Source organism: Zophobas morio, unplaced genomic scaffold (assembly GCF_036711695.1).
Source record: "Zophobas morio isolate AGI-343-1 ecotype UQ-CSIRO unplaced genomic scaffold, CSIRO_AGI_Zmor_V1 ptg000081l, whole genome shotgun sequence".
In the NCBI taxonomy this organism is placed as follows: domain Eukaryota; kingdom Metazoa; phylum Arthropoda; class Insecta; order Coleoptera; family Tenebrionidae; genus Zophobas; species Zophobas morio.
The window spans coordinates 775,646-789,346 of NW_026972186.1; positions in this window are offsets into that span (position 1 = coordinate 775,646).

A 13,701-nucleotide genomic window follows, 5' to 3' on the forward strand; every position below is an offset into this window, starting at 1 on the left:
TAGGTTAGAGCAAGTAAACTTCTCCACTTTCATTAACGATCTAAATTTCAATAAGGTAGATTGGTTTTGCTTTCGATGGCCCTGGTGTATTTTTTTATGCAAGTATCTTCCATCCGCCCCCGCCCCTTGGGACCGCCACCACGTGCACCCATTCGAATCGCATTAGTCCCGGATGCTGCGTGACTCAGAGAGAATCCGTCAGGTGCCACAGAGCTCATCATTTTTGTCTAGTAATGGAAAATTCATTACGTTGATAGATCGCCCGAGCATCTGCAGCGTGTCGAATAAGCCCCGGTGATGTCATCGCGAGTGGGTGGCACCGATCCGCGTAATTTATGGTTATCTCCGGGCTGAAAAGACTGATTTTTAATAAATTACAACTTTATTGTCGAATCGGGACGATTTATCAAAATGTTAAGGAGTGTGCAGCGTGTTTTTTCGAGCGAAATTAGCAACCGGCGACCTACGCCCATAGCTGAAGCTTTTTACCAACACCCGAGCCTCGATGGTAGCGCAGGGTTGTGATTTATGGTATATGGCAACATCTCTATTTGATATTTAAATCGGACTAGACCGAATTTCTCTTTTCAGCGATCTTGCTTTTCGGGATATTGTTATTCAAATGCGTCTTTGGGAGCGTTACGTAAAGCGTGATGGATGGCTGCGGAGCGCGCGTTAATCAATTTCGCGGATAGGGAGCGTCGCGACGCTGCGGGAAGAAGTGGATGACGCGTGGGAAAAACGCGCTGGCGCCTCGCGTTGTGCAAGCGTCGGCTTCTTCTGTCTGGCAGTAATTGCAGAGAGGCGACCAATTTGCAGAGTTTGCGCCAGAAACGGCTGAAGTTGATAAATTCAGTAAAGTCTTGTTTATGAAACGTCGTGACTGTGAGAGACGGCAGAGTGGCATAATGGAGGAAAGTGTTGTGCTTTTATTGTTAATAACTGTCATTAGTGGCGTTACGGCAATGGTAAAATAACAATTACGGTTAATAGGACGGTAGTGTTGTTCTGCCCTCGCTTGATTTATACTTTGATACGATATTTTACATGGCAACTTGTCGGTTTCTTTGCATTATTCGCAAGGTGTAAATCATCGGAGAAGAATGCGACGAAGATATACAGCTTCGAGCGAATTAAAGATTATTAGTAGAGAGTGGACTTAATGCAGAGTGCTTGTCGGGGATTTTTAGATGTTATCCTCCTGTTTTTGCATGTTTCGCGTTTTGGGTGGAAATAACTAACTACTTGTGGCTAAGAATTGACCATCTACACCCCTGCGCACCATATGCTGGAAGGATTAAAAAAAAAATTATTAATGTGAATAACAATTCTTTTTGAAGCTCTTACTAAGGTTTTGTTTTTGAAAGAATTTGAAAAAACCTTAAGAGATTCTGATATTTTGTTTTCCTAAAAATTTGAATGAATCTAGGTCTCTAGTATTTTGTTTTTGAAAATAATTTGAAAGAATCAATTTTTTTACAAAGAACTTAAAAAAATCTCAGGGGTCCATGGTGAATTGCTTCCCAAAGAACTTTAAAGAATCTTGAGGACCCGGTGTTTTAATTTCCAAAGATTTCAAAAGAATTCTGAAAATCCCTGGTGTTTTCATTTCCAAAGATCTCGATAGAATTTCGAAAATTCGTGATGTTTTATTTGCCAAAATATTTTAAAAACTTTCAATTCCCCCATGTTTTGTTTTTCAAAAAAAAAAACTTGAAAGAATTTTGTGAGTTTCTGACGATTTCTTTTCCAGAAATTTTGAAAGAATTTCCAAAATCCTTGGTGTTTTGTTTTCCAAAATGTTTCAAGACTTTGAATTCCTCCGTGTTTTGTTTCCCAAAGAAAACTTGAAGGGATTTTGAGAGTTTCTGATGTTTCATTTCCAAAGAATTGGGAAGCATCTGCAAAGCCGAAAGCTTTGAAATCTTGTAAGTCGTACTTACCCCGTTTTCGGTACTGTTTGGAAAAATAACCACTTTCGTTCGTGTTCACAGTACCAACACAACACATTTTCACTAATATTTATTAATAATAAATTAGAAATTCACGAAAATAAGCCAAACCGGACATCCGATGTAGCTGCCATCAGACCGAAATCTAAACTGAACACAAGGGGCCGAAAAATGCGTACGTCACGATGAGATTGCAAAAATTATTTTTCATATTTTGGCCGGGAAATTGCACATTTTCGAGGTTAATTTAATAATATTTAAACAAATTGCTTTATTTTTAGAAACTTCGCGTTTTTAAGAAAACGGTGTTCGATTTAATCATCATACATCAATACTTATCGTATTTACACATAATAAATAATATTAATTATGTTTAAATATTATTTAATTATGTCGTGAAAATGTATAGCTTTGTTCGACCAACTTCAATCGTTTCGAAAATTTCCCCAAAATTTAATCTTTGTCGAGTAAACGAATCATGGAACCTGATAAATTAAAACTGAAGTCGTACATACCCTGTTTTCGGTCCTTTTCGGAAAAATATCCATTTTTTTCCGTGTTCACAGCAATAACACAGCACATTTTCCCTAATATTTGTTAATAATAAATTAGAAATTCGCGAAATTGCTCTACTTTTACGCCAAAAGGACGCGACGATCTTGTCGCCATCAAACAGAAATTAAAACTGAACACAAAGGACCGAAAAACGTAATCTTTGGATAGGTAGCTCACGTGGCAGTGACGTCATCGCACGTCACGATGAGATTGCAAACATTATTTTTCATATTTTGGCCGGGAAATTAAGACATTTTCAGGATTAACTTAACAATATTTAAACAAATTGCTTTGTTTTTAATACCATCGTGTTTTTAGTAAAACGGTTTTCGGTTTGATTTATCATATATTAATAGTTACTTACCATATTTGGGCAGGCGCGGATACAGGATTTCGTTAAGGGGGGGGGCAATTTTTGTGCGATTTTACCTATCTCTCAGAAATTCGTTCGAAAAAAAAATTTTTTTTATTTTAGCTAGTATACTCTTTTTCACATAACATTTGGTTGTTTTCGTTACACGTTCAATGTAGAACCTCGATAATCCGCATTAATTGGGAAAAAGGTGTGTTCGGATTAACGATTTGTTCGGATCACCGATTTTCCCAAAAATCAAAAAAGGGAATTGAATAACAACTTCATACACAGTTGAAAACAAACTTCAAGAAATAAACCTTAATTTATTAAACAATATTAAAGAATTCTTAAGCAACAATGGATAATAGATACATTCGAAAAAAATATTACTCCGTGACCATAAACACGCTATCTTTTTGGAATCAACACGCCGGGATCTATACCCTGAATTTTTTCAGAATTTTCTGATGAATTTTTCAAAAATTAAATTTTCCATTATGTATTACCTCCATTATACAAATTTCGACCCATTCTCGACGATTGTCGAAATTTAACTAAATACATTTTCTTGTAGATTTTGGGCCTCAGAAGTCACTTCTGGCTTCATTTCTTCAATAACTTAAACCATTTTTCCAGATTCATCTAATTGAAATAGCTCGATTTTTAAAAATTTCCAAAAAATCGAATTTCACACCAAATTTTCCGAAAATATTGCTCGGTTACCATTAACACGCTATATTTTGGAATCAGCGCGTCGGGATATACATATATCCCTGAGTTTTTTCAGAATTTTTAGGAAACTTTTTCAAAAATGAAATTTTCCTCATGCAAATTTCGACCCATTTTCGACGATTTTCGAAATTTAACTAAATACTTTTTCTTGTAGACCATCATTTCTTTGATAACTTCAACCTTTTTTCCAGAATTTGTTAATTAATTCAGTGCATTGAAATATGGCAATTTTTAAAAATTTCAAAATATTCCATACAACATATGCAGAAAAATTTTGCGTCATTTTAGCAAGTAGGTGCGTGTTTCCAAGTTCAGTTCGGAGTTTTTGTTCGGATTAAAGAAGCATCGACTTCAAATAGCCTCTGTTCGGATTACTGGATGTTCGGATAATCGTGAATTCGGATTATACAGGTTGTACTGTATTTACAAAATAAAAAGCGATTTCAAAATTTTGAAGTTGGTCAAAATAAAGTACCTCGGTCGTGTGTCAGGGGGGGGGCAATTGCACCCATTGCCCCACCCCTGGATCCGCGCCTGTATTTGGGCATTATAAATAATATTAATTATATTTAAATATTATTTAATTATATCGTGAAAATTTATAGCTTTGTTCGACCAACTTCAATCGTTTCGAAAATTTCCCCATAATTTAATCTTTGTCGAGTAAACGAATCATGGAACCTGATAAATTAAAACTGAAGTCGTACTTACCCTGTTTTCGGTCCTTTTCGGAAAAATATCCATTTTTTTTTTCATGTTCACAGCAATAACACAGCACATTTTCCCTAATATTTGTTAATAATAAATTAGAAATTCGCGAAATTGCTCTACTTTTACGCCAGAAGGACACGACGATCTTGTCGCCATCAAATAGAAATTAAAACTGAACACAAAGGACCGAAAAACGTGACCTTTGGACAGGTAGCTCACGTGACAGTGACGTCATCGCACGTCACGATGAGATTGCAAAAATCATTTTTCATATTTTGGCCGGGAAATTAGACATTTTCAGGATTAACTTAACAATATTTAAACAAATTGCTTTGTTTTTAATACCATCGTGTTTTTAGTAAAAAGGTTTTCGGTTTGATTTATCATATATTAATAGTTACTTACCATATTTGGGCAGGCGCGGATACAGGATTTCGTTAAGGGGGGGGGCAATTTTTGTGCGATTTTACCTATCTCTCAGAAATTCGTTCGAAAAAAATTTTTTTTAATTTTAGCTAGTATACTCTTTTTCACATAACATTTGGTTGTTTTCGTTACACGTTCAATGTAGAACCTCGATAATCCGCATTAATTGGGAAAAAGGTGTGTTCGGATTAACGATTTGTTCGGATCAGCGATTTTCCCAAAAATCAAAAAAGGGAATTGAATAACAACTTCATACACAGTTGAAAACAAACTTCAAGAAATAAACCTTAATTTATTAAACAATATTAAAGAATTCTTAAGCAACAATGGATAATAGATACATTCGAAAAAAATATTACTCCGTGACCATAAACACGCTATCTTTTTGGAATCAACACGCCGGGATCTATACCCTGAATTTTTTCAGAATTTTCTGATGAATTTTTCAAAAATTAAATTTTCCATTATGTATTACCTCCATTATACAAATTTGGACCCATTCTCGACGATTTTCGAAATTTAACTAAATACATTTTCTTGTAGATTTTGGGCCTCAGAAGTCACTTCTGGCTTCATTTCTTCAATAACTTAAACCATTTTTCCAGATTCATCTAATTGAAATAGCTCGATTTTTAAAAATTTCCAAAAAATCGAATTTCACACCAAATTTTCCGAAAATATTGCTCGGTTACCATTAACATGCTATATTTTGGAATCAGCACGTCGGGATATACATATATCCCTGAATTTTTTCAGAATTTTTAGGAAACTTTTTCAAAAATGAAATTTTCCTCATGCAAATTTCGACCCATTTTCGACGATTTTCGAAATTTAACTAAATACTTTTTCTTGCAGACCATCATTTCTTTGATAACTTCAACCTTTTTTCCAGAATTTGTTAATTAATTCAGTGCATTGAAATATGGCAATTTTTAAAAATTTCAAAATATTCCATACAACATATGCAGAAAAATTTTGCGTCATTTTAGCAAGTAGGTGCGTGTTTCCAAGTTCAGTTCGGAGTTTTTGTTCGGATTAAAGAAGCATCGACTTCAAATAGCCTCTGTTCGGATTACTGGATGTTCGGATAATCGTGAATTCGAATTATACAGGTTGTACTGTATTTACAAAATAAAAAGCGATTTCAAAATTTTGAAGTTGGTCAAAATAAAGTACCTCGGTCGTGTGTCTGTGGGGGGCAATTGCACCCATTGCCCCACCCTTGGATCCGCGCCTGTATTTGGGCATTATAAATAATATTAATTATATTTAAATATTATTTAATTATATCGTGAAAATTTATAGCTTTGTTCGACCAACTTCAATCGTTTCGAAAATTTCCCCATAATTTAATCTTTGTCGAGTAAGCGAATCATGGAACCTGATAAATTAAAACTGAAGTCGTACTTACCCTGTTTTCGGTCCTTTTCGGAAAAATATCCATTTTTTTTCCATGTTCACAGCAATAACACAGCACATTTTCCCTAATATTTGTTAATAATAAATTAGAAATTCGCGAAATTGCTCTACTTTTACGCCAAAAGGACATGACGATCTTGTCGCCATCAAATAGAAATTAAAACTGAACACAAAGGACCGAAAAACGTGATCTTTGGACAAGTAGCTCACGTGACAGTGACGTCATCGCATGTCCCGATGAGATTGCAAAAATTATTTTTCATACTTTGACCGGGAAATTAAGACATTTTCAGGATTAACTTAACAATATTTAAACAAAGTGCTTTGTTTTTAATTCTATCGTGTTTTTAGTAAAACGGTTTTCGGTTTGATTATTATATATTAATAGTTACTTACCATATTTGAGCATTATAAATAATATTAATTATGTCTAAATTTTATTTAATTATATCGTGAAAATGTATAGCTTTGACCAATCAACTTCAACCGTTTCGAAATTTTTTCCAAAATTTAAACATTGTCGAGTAAACAAATCACGGAACTTGATAAATTAAAACTGAAGTCGTACTTCCCCGTTTTCGGTCATTTTCGGAAAAATATCCACTTTCGTTCGTGTTCACAGTACTAACACACACATTTTCACTAATATTTATTAGTAATAATAAATTAGAAATTCGCGAAAAGAAGTCTACATTTAAGCCAAAATATTTCGACCAATTTTTTAGTCGTAAAATGATCTCGAGAGCCCCGAGTGTGTTTTTTCAGCTGGAAAACTATTCTGGTGGCCCTGAGTGTTTTTTCTGTAGCAAAAGAATCCCGGGAGCCCTAAATGTGTTTTTATTTGGAAAAGAATCTTGAGAGCCCTGGGTGTAATTTTTTTGTCTAGTTACAAAAGATTTCAAGTGCTCTCAGTGTCTTTTTTAGTTGCGATTTTTTCTTTCTAACTTTGTCACTTCAAGATGTAAATAGTCGATATTTGATATATTAATATCAAAATTTTCGGCATTGCACTCAGTAGTTGAAATGAAATAATAAAAATAACTTTAATAATAATAGTACTTTTATTTGTCAGAGATTTTACACAAGTCAATGTAAATAAGTTATAAATACAATTTAAATTATTTTTTTTTAAGAATGATATACCGTCTCTCGTTTTTGGCACTATAAAACGAAACTGAAACTTCTAGAAAGCTCCAGTGCCATGTAGCGCCTTAAGTGTGGTGGAAAAAACTGCGTTACTTGTTGATAGATGGCGCAGCTAACAAACAATGAGTTGCTGTTTTCACATTCAGTTAAGTTAGCAGAAGGGTATTTCTTTTGAAAAAAGTTTAGGAACCACTGCTCTATACCAAACGAATTTCTGAGCGACCTCTCCGTAGCCGTTGCAGCCCACAAGCTGCCGCTTTCCGCCCGGATTTGGTAGTTCCAATCGTAAATCTTCAATTATTAAAGCCTTTCGAAACCCATAGACGTGTATCTGCTGCAGATAAAATTACTAGGTATAAATCAGATCGTTTTCTTCCGAAACTGATCGAGTGGAGACGCGCTAATAGGTGGTACTTTCGGGTTGAGCAATACTCCCGGGGTCATTTTCGTCCGGGAAAAGTGCCGTCGCAAGTTCACGGTTCGTTGTTTCGAGTCATTCAAGTGTCATCCGAAGCTCCATTTGTCTCCTTTAAATTGATTTTAAAACCGCACACATCGTTTGTCTCCGTGTCAGGCATTTCAGCTTAATCGTGCTGATAATATTTATAATTCCGATTTGGACGGTTGGGACATTGCGGTTACATTACCATTGTTCGGGAACCTACTTTCGTCGGACCGGGGATTTTATGGTAATGTCTGCACCAATGACATGCACGTCTACACTCGGCTCGATTCATAATTCTCATTTTCATACTTTCTCTCTTTCTTTGCCTTATTTGTCAAACGCTCGGATGGATTATTTATTTGTTTGGCGCTGGCGACGTTTCGACGAGCGCTGAGGGAAAAGGACGACTTTAATAAACCGCATGCAGATTTCGCATCGAGCTTTACGAGGCGCTTTTTCAAATTAAAATCCGCCGTAAATCTGTCACTCACACGGCGTCCATCCCGTTTATTACCTCCGCATCTAGACAAACAAGCCTGTCAGTAACAGTCTGCAGCGTCCGGCGTATATTGACACGAAGTAATTGGTTATAAAAGCTCGTGCGAGTGCATTTAACGAAAGACGCGTGCTCGTTGCGTGCCATGTGTGGGCGATCACGGACAGGTGAGAACACGCATTTTTCCCCCATCGTTTTACGAAACCAACACGTGTTTTAAATTACGGCATGCGGGGCGAAGAGCCCCAGCAGCCATCCGAAACTTGCCTCGTTCAAAATTTCGCCTATTTATCTGCCCAGATCTGTTTACCATTGCCCAACACCCAAACAAACCCACATCCACCGCCTCGTTTCGCAACGTAGTGGGTGGTGCGTCCGATATTTCGTCCGAAATAATTACCGGGACACTTATTAATTCTTAATTGGATCGATTTCGCCATCCATTGTGCAACGAAGACGCGCTAAATAGACCCGTCGCGATTCGGCCATCGACGATGTCGTTGCCTAATCGTAATTAAACGCCACAACAATGCCCATCGTAGCGTAATTACCCGGCAATTAAAGAACGGCTCCGCAACAATTGGACTTTGCGCAACGCGATAAATAAAAACTACGAAACGAACGAGCTTAAGCTAGATTCGGACTTTCCCGGGTCGTGGTCAATAAATCCGGATTTTTGGAGCGCAGGGCCGTGAGACGGAGACGTGGAGGAGAAAACCGACGTAGGAGTGCTCGACTCTTATTAGAGTACGGACCGCAACAACCTGCTGCTTTACGCCGTGGATTTAGTACATTGTTAATCGTAAATCTTCAATTATTAAGGCCTTTCGAAGCGAGAGACGCGGAGTGCTGCAAATAAAATTGTTAAGCATAAATCAAGCTGTTTTCTTTGGGAGTCGATCGAGCGGAAACGCGCTAAGTGTGGAACTGCGATCAAGTCGGCTCGGCCAGTTTAGTCCCTCGTTTGCGATACGTGAAACGAAACGAGGGTTTGCATTTAAAAAAATTATTGTGTTAGAACTGACGGGCGGATTTATACATCGTGATCAACAAGTACCGTTTGAACTCGCAATAGAGTTAACCAGTTTCTGAGAAAAAAGTTTGACATTTTAACACTAACCAATAACAAATTTTGGCGTAATTTAACTGTCACTGTCAACCGTGTCAGTTTTGAGAACAGGAAGTAAGGTGGAGTCAGGTCTATCAATTTCAAGCAAAGTTCATTGATACCAACTGAAACAGTACAGAGTCATCAAAATTGATTGAGAGAGTTGGTAAACCTGAACTTGAATAATTTGTTTTTTTTAATAATAATGAAAAAACTTTCAGAGTTTAAAAAATATATATTTGTAGTCACTGCTACACGTGTTTCGGTACACAGTACCGTCTTCAGGCAGGCAAATAGGTACAATAAATTAAATACACTAATGAACGACCAAACCGAAATAAACAAATCTCCCTTACTTAACATAAATTTGAAATCACCATTGTTAAATCAGGTATAAATTCAGGAATAGCTCTGTAAAACCCCAGTTTCTCTTCTGCCTGAAGACGGTACTGTGTACCGAAACACGTGTAGCAGTGACTACAAATATATATTTTTTAAACTCTGAAAGTTTTTTCATTATTATTAAAATTAATATGGAGTTTAAACACGTATCAGCCTCATCAATACAAACATTGAATAATTTGGTTTATTAAGTTGTATAAAAATATTAGCTGTCAGATTTGAAGTTTCAAGTTTCAAATTTCAAAACTCAGTGGCGTCTTTTTTCGATTTTTTTTTTTTTGGTAAAAATATTAGTTGTCAGATTTGAAGTTTCCAATTTTTGTCACGCCACTGAATTCATTGCCATATAACCTTAAACAAATCTGTCATAAGGTTGACAAACTTCACGACAAAAACAGGGGGTACCAACTCTCTCAATCAATTTTGATGACCCTGTACTTTATAATATTATTTTAAAGACAAAACAGAAATCAATGCCCAAGATTCTTCAAATTTTTTTCACAAACTGAAACCCAAGGGTCCTTCAGGTATTCTCAAATTCTTTGGAAAGCAAAACAAGTAGCTTTAAAGACATTACAACAGATCAGGTCAGGTCAGGTCAGAAAACACCAGAGATCGTCGAGATTCTTTCAAATTCATCAGGAAAGAATACATCAAAGGTTTCGGGGCTCTTTCAACTTCCTTAGGAAAGAAAGCACCAAAGACCCATGGAAATCTTTAAAGTTTTTCAGGAAAGTAAACCAAAGGATTTCCTGGATTCTTCTGGAAAGAACATACCAGTGGGTCCTGAGATTCTTTCAAATTATTATCAAGGAAAACACCAGGGGCTTCTGAGATTCTTTCAAATTCTTCAGGAAAGTATCCATCAGGTGTTCTGACAATTTTTTCAAATTCTTCAGAAAAAAATGCTTCAGGGACTTCCGATATTGTTTAAAATTACACAATTGGAAAACAAAACAACGGCGCTTTTCGGGATTCTTTCAAGTTCTTCGAGAATCAAAACAGAAAACACCAAGGATTCTCGGGATTCTTGTAAATATTTTATTCTTACAAATTCTTTAGAAAAAGAAGACAAGATTTCCGAGATTCTTTCAAATTCTTCATGAAAGAAAACGCTAAGAGTTCCCGAGATTTTTTCAAACTCTCTAGAAACAGGCACCAGGGGTTCCCGCTATTCTTCCGAATTCTTCAGGAAAGAAAACAGGAATTCCTGAGATTATTTCAAATTCTTCAGAAAAGAATACATCAAGGATTCTTATATTTTTCCTATTTTCTTTAGAAAAGAGAACACCAAAACCTGCCGCGAATCTTTCAAATTTTTAGAAAAGGAAACACCCGAGTTTCTTTAATTCGGGTTTCTCGGGATTCTTTCAAACATTTTATAAAAAAATGCACCAGGGGTTTTTGAGATTCTTCAAAATTCTTGAGGAAAAAAACATTGGGGTTCCAAAGGTTCTTCCATATTCTTTATGAAAGAAAACATCACGAGTCACTGAGATTCTTTCAAATCTTCAGAAAAGGAAACACAAAGGTTCCCGGATTTCTTTCAAATTCTTCAGGAAGGAAAGCACCAGGAGTTTTATAGATCTTTTCAGATTTTTCAGGGAAGAATACAAAAAGACTTTCAAGGCTCCCGAAATTCTTTTGCATCTAAAGAAAACACTCAGGATCCCTGAAATTGTTACGCAGTCAAAAAAAGACACTCAGGGCTTCCGAGATTATTTATCCATTGAAAAAAAGACACTCGGGGCTCCCGAGATTCTTTTGAAACCAAATTCAGACACTCAAAGTTAGCGATATTGTTTTGCAATTAAAATAGACATCTACGGCCCCCGTCATTGTTTTGCCACTGAAAGACACTCAGGGCTCCCGAGATTGTTTGGCCACAGAAAAAAAAAAACAATTAGGGCTCCTAAGATTGTTTTGCCACCGAAAAAAAGCCAGTCGGGTCTCCCGACATAATTTTGCCACTGAAAAAAGACACTTAGGGCTCTGGAGATTGTTTTACCTCTGAGAAAAATACACTCAGGACCTCTGAGATTGTTTTACCATTGAAAAAAAGACACTTAGGGCTCCCGACATTGTTTTGCCACTGAAAAAAAGACACTCAGTGTTCCTGACATTGTTTTGCCACTGAAAAAAACACTCAGGGCTCCCGACATTGTTTTGCCACCGAAAAAAGACACTTAGGGCTCCGGAGATTGTTTCACCACTGGAAAAGACACTCAGGGCTCCCGACATTGTTTTGCCATTGAAAAAAGAAACTCGGGGCTCCTGACATTGTTTTGCCACTGAAAAAAAGACACTCAGGGCTCCCGACATTGTTTTGCCACCGAAAAAAACGCTTAGGGCTCCGGAGATTGTTTTACCTGTGAAAAAAAGACACTCAGGGCCTCTGAGATTGTTTCACCACTGGAAAAAGACACTCAAGGCTCCCGACATTGTTTTGCCACTGAAAAAAAGACACTCAGGGCTCCCGACATTGTTTTGCCACTGAAAAAAGACACTTAGGGCTCCGGATATTGTTTTACCTCTGAAAAAAAGACACTCACTGCTTTTGAAATTGTTTCACCACTGGAAAAAGACACTCAGGGCGCCCAACATTGTTTTGCCACTGAAAAAAATACACGCAGGTCTCCCGAGATTATTTTGTAACAGAGAAAGAGACACTCAGGTCTCCCGACATTGTTTTACCATTGACAAAAGACACTTAGGGCTCCCGACATTGTTTTGCCACTGAAAAAAAGACACTCAGTGTTCCTGGCATTCTTTTGCCACTGAAAAAAGACACTCAGGGCTCCCGACATTGTTTTGCCACTGAAAAAAGACACTTAGGGCTCCCGAGATTGTTTTACCTCTGAAAAAAAGACACTCAGAGCTCCCGACATTGTTTTGCCACTGAAAAAAAGACACTCAGGGCTCCCGACATTGTTTTTGCCACTGAAAAAAAGACACTCAGGGCTCCCGACATTGTCTTGCTACTGAAAAAAAGACACTCAGGGCTCCCGACATTGTTTTGCCACTGAAAAAGACACTTAGGGTTCCCGAGATTGTTTTACCTCTGAAAAATATACACTCAGTGCTCCCGACATTGTTTTACTATTGAAAAAAAGACACTTAGGGCTCCCGACATTGTTTTGCCACTGAAAAAAAGACACTCAGTGTTCCTGACATTCTTTTGCCACTGAAAAAAGACACTCAGGGCTCCCGACATTGTTTTGCCACTGAAAAAAAGACACTCAGGGCTCCCGACATTGTTTTGCCACCGAAAAAAAACGCTTAGGGCTCCGGAGATTGTTTTACCTGTGAAAAAAAGACACTCAGGGCCTCTGAGATTGTTTCACCACTGGAAAAAGACACTCAAGGCTCCCGACATTGTTTTGCCACTGAAAAAAGACACTTAGGGCTCCGGATATTGTTTTACCTCTGAAAAAAAGACACTCAGTGCTTTTGAGATTGTTTCACCACTGGAAAAAGACACTCAGGGCTCCCGACATTGTTTTGCCACTGAAAAAAAGACACTCAGGTTTCCTGACATTGTTTTTCCACTGAAAAAAAAAACACTCGGGGCTCCCGACATTGTTTTGCCACCGAAAAAAGACACTCAGGGCTCCGTAGATTGTTTCACCACTGGAAAAGACACTCAGGGCTTCCGACATTGTTTTGCCACTGAAAAAAGAAACTCAGGGCTCCTGACATTGTTTTGTCTCTGAAAAAAGACACTTAGGGCTCCGGAGATTGTTTTACCTATGAAAAAAAGACACTCAGAGCCTCTGAGATTGTTTCACCACTGAAAAAAGACACTCAGGGCTCCCGAGATTGTTTTGCCACTGAAAAAAGACACTTAGGGTTCCGAAGATTGTTTTACATCTGAAAAAAAGACACTCAGGTCTCCCGACATTGTTTTGCCATTGAAAAAAAGACACTCAGGTCTTCCGACATTGTTTTGCCACT